At 36.9% G+C, this 3,897-nt stretch overlaps 1 pseudogene; it reads right to left on the bottom strand.

Moving 5' to 3' along the window:
- Positions 1-1,107: 1,107 nt before the first annotated feature.
- On the bottom strand, positions 1,108-2,983 carry LOC138161321 (importin subunit alpha-1 pseudogene; annotated as a pseudogene).
- Positions 2,984-3,897: the final 914 nt, after the last annotated feature.

Here is a 3,897-nt window from a genome sequence, read left to right as displayed (position 1 = left end):
AACTTCATCAGTCATTTCTCCAGACGCGTATAGTATTTTTCATCATGAGTCTTGGAATTGCCTCTGATCATTGTATTGCTGAGAATAGCTAAGTTACAGTTGATCATCGTACAATATTGCAGTTACTATGTACAATGTTCTCCTGGTTCTTCTCACTTCACTTTGCATAAATTCATGTAAGTCTTTCCAAGATTTCTGAAGTCATCCTCTTCATTTCTTACAGAATAGCAGTATTTCATTACAATCATACACCATGACCAGTTAAACCATTCCACAATTGACAGGCATGCCTTCAATTTTCATTTTTTTTCCACCACAAAAAAAGCTACTACAATTTTTTTGTACAGATGGGTTCTTCCCCATTACCCCCACTTTTTTTTGAGCTTTTGGAGATATAGACTTAGTAGTGATATTAATGGATCAAAGAATATGCACAGTTTTCTAACCCTTTGGCTATAGTTCCAAAATACTATCCAGAATGATTGAATCAGTTCACAACTCCACCAACATCACATTAGTGTCCCAATTTTCACATATCACCACCGACTTTTATCATTTACCTTTTCTGTCATATTAACCAATTTGGTAGGTGTGAGATAGTACCTCATGGTTTTTTTTTAAATGCATTTCTCTAATCAGTAATGATTCAGAGCATTGTTTTTTTAAGTTTCTCACATTGGAAATTGTTTATTGACTATGGTACAATAATCAGAATAGAAATAAAAACATCTCTTCCACTGAAGTTTTAATCTACCATAATGTTGAGGTGACAAAGGCTGTTACGAATAAAATGGAGGCTCTGCTGTATTCTACATTAAGTTCGGTTAGGATGATCAACCTGGCCTAGTGGTAACTGCTAGTCATAAGAGTAGCAGACTAGTTTTAGAAAAGTTTGCAGTGGGCCAGCCACAAAGTCAGGGATTTTCAGCCAAATCAACTCTTTAAAACTACATTCTTCAGGTTACAAACTCCATTTATGGAGGAAATAACCACATACAAAATTCACAGATCCTTGGAATAGAATCACCACTTGAAATAGAATCTTCCACTTTTCTTGGACTAAAAGGTAGCACCCATTTAAAATGTGATAAATTAGGTAGGCTTGGGTAAGGCCAAGTGTGGAATTAAGTTTTTATTTACAGAACACTGCAAAACAGGAAATTCCACATAGAAATAAGAACCCTATTGAGGATAGAGGTTTCATACAGTATGTACACAGTTCAAACTGTTCAAGTATGCATTAGTGCTACATTAAAAGTCACGTTTAAAAAAAGATCTTAAAATGGAGAGACAGTAAGACAAAATTATACCAAGAAAAAGGCATACAAGACTTGAAGGTTTGACTGTAAAATGTAAAAGTTAAAGGTCCCAGGCATGCCATCTTGAATCTGGAAGGTATAGCCATCAGAGGTAGATTCTGGGACAACATTTTGATCTTCTTCCTCTGCAGAGAAATAGTTTTCAATTAAGCTTGAGGAAGCCTTATACACCATTTCGTTTTCATGGGATTGAAGTGCTTCAATTCTGTCTAGTCCTCCACATTCTTTAATTAGGAGACACAGTTTTTCAGTTTCATTTAGTTTTTCGGCAACCAGAAAAATATTTGAAATTGCATCCAAAATAACCAGTACAATTTTGCTGTCTTTTGCAGACAAGAGGTTGATTAAAGTTTCTTGAATTCCATTTTGGACAAGATACACAATCTGCTCAATTGTTCCACCACTTGTATAGTTTGTGACAGCCCATATAGCTTCTTTCTGTGACTTAAAGTCTCCCTTTGACAGAATTCCAAGCAAGTATGGAACTAGTCCATGATTCACAACTTGCTGTATTTGGTCCTGACAGCCAGCCATGATGTTTGACATGGTCCATGCAGCCTCCTTCTGGATATTGGTTTTGGGGTGACTAAGAAGGCTAGGAAAGACAGCAAGTGCTCCTGAATCTATTACAATCTGAGTTTGTTCATCTGTCCCAGAGAAGGAGTTACTATGGGCAATTCAACGGGTCCTAGAAGTTTCACTAGCTGTGGGACAACTCCAGGTTTCACAACCACTTCAATCCTGTCATATCTGTGAGGTAGGAAGTGGCACAACAGGTATCTGCCAGAACTTCTGGATCATCATGATGCAAAAGACAAACTAAGGTAGGAAGAATTTGCTCAATAGCTTCTATTGGGGGAGCAGGATTCTTGTTACGACAAAGATTTGAAAGTGTCCAGGTAAGATTTCATAAGTAACCACATGCTAATGATGATATATCAGGAACTGCAAGCAGAGCTAAAAGAGGGTCTATTGCACCATACTTGATAACCAAGTCTCTGTAGGCTGAACCATCACCTGCAATGTTTCCCAGAGCCCACACTGCCTGTTCACTGATGTGAGCCTGGGGAGAGGCCAACAGGGTAATGAACGCAGGTATAGCCCCTCCATCTACCACAGCCTTGGTTTGGTCTGATGTTCCAGAAGCAATGTTAATAAGTGCCCAAGCAGATTCAAATTGAACAGGATTACAGTCTGTCCTGCCCAAGAAGCCTACGAGCTTTGCAATCATATCAGCCTCAATTATTTGGTCTATGGGAGGCTGTTTTTCCCTAGAAAAGAGTTTCCTAGTAGCTTGGGTAGCCTGAAGTTGAACCTCCAGATAATTACTATTTATGCCTTTGACAATATCTTCAACAGAACAAAGTGCAGAGGCCTGGTTATTTTGATTTTCCTGCAGTGGAGAAGTAGCATCATCAGGAAAAGTGCTGACATTTCTTCTTTTCAGCATCTGGTCATCTTTTTTAGCTTTCCTCAGTTCTACATTCACTTCAATACGCCAGCGCCTCATTTCAGTGTTGTCTTTCCCTTTGTTCTTAAACCTATTAAGTCGGGAAGCCGGTGAATCAGCATTTTCATTGGTGGACAGGGTTGTGTCCAACACTGGGAGAAAAAAGCAAGGAGGGAAGTTGCAGGAGGTCTGCGGGCCCATAGGGGAAGCTGGAGGAGGTTGCAGCTGCATCATGGTTAGACTTCCAGCAGCCCAATTCAGAGCATTTTTATATAACTATAGATAGCTTTGATTTCTTTGTCTGAAAATTTCCTGTTCATATCTTTTGACCATTTATCAATTGGGGAATGAGTTGTATTCTAATAAATTTGCCTCAATTCTATATATATTTGAGAAATGAGACCTTGATCAGAGACATGTTGCAAAAACAGTTTCCCAGCTCTCTGCTTTCCTTCTAATCTTGGTTGCATGTGTTTCATTTGTGCAATTAAAAAAATAATACAATCAAAATTATCCATTTTATATCTCACAATACTCTCTATCTTTTTTTTTGTCAAAAATTCATCCCTTCTCCACAGATTTGACAGATAAATAATTCCTTGCTCTCTTAATTTGTTTAATTTGAAATCTATTTTGACCTGATTTCAACATACAATATAAAATGTTGAGTTGTACATAGTTTCTGCAACACTATCTTCTAGTTTTCCAAAAAGTTATTGTCAAATACTGAGTTCTTGTCCCCAAAGTTTGGGTCTTTGGGTTTATTAAATATGATTGTTATTCTCATTTTATACTGTGTTTTGTGTACCTAATCTATTGCATTGATCCACCATTTTTCAAGCAGTATCAGATTGTTTTTGATGATAATCACTTTATAATATAGTTTGAGACCTGGTATGGCTAGGACAACTTGCCTCACATTTTAAAAATTAATTATCTTGATATAGTTGACCTTTTCCTTTTCCAGAAGAATTTTTTTTCTAGCTTTAAAAAATATTTTTGGTAGCTTTATTGGTATGACATGGAATAAGTAAATTAACATAGGTAGAGTTGTAATTTTTATTATATTGGCTCAGCCTACCCATGAACAATTGACATTTTTCAATATCAATTGTTGTTTAGATCTGA

This window comes from Petaurus breviceps, unplaced genomic scaffold (genome assembly GCF_028583685.1).
Source record: "Petaurus breviceps papuanus isolate PSGF00001 unplaced genomic scaffold, PetGlider_PUasm1.0 184, whole genome shotgun sequence".
In the NCBI taxonomy this organism is placed as follows: domain Eukaryota; kingdom Metazoa; phylum Chordata; class Mammalia; order Diprotodontia; family Petauridae; genus Petaurus; species Petaurus breviceps.
This window is presented reverse-complemented; position numbering and strand designations above follow the sequence as displayed.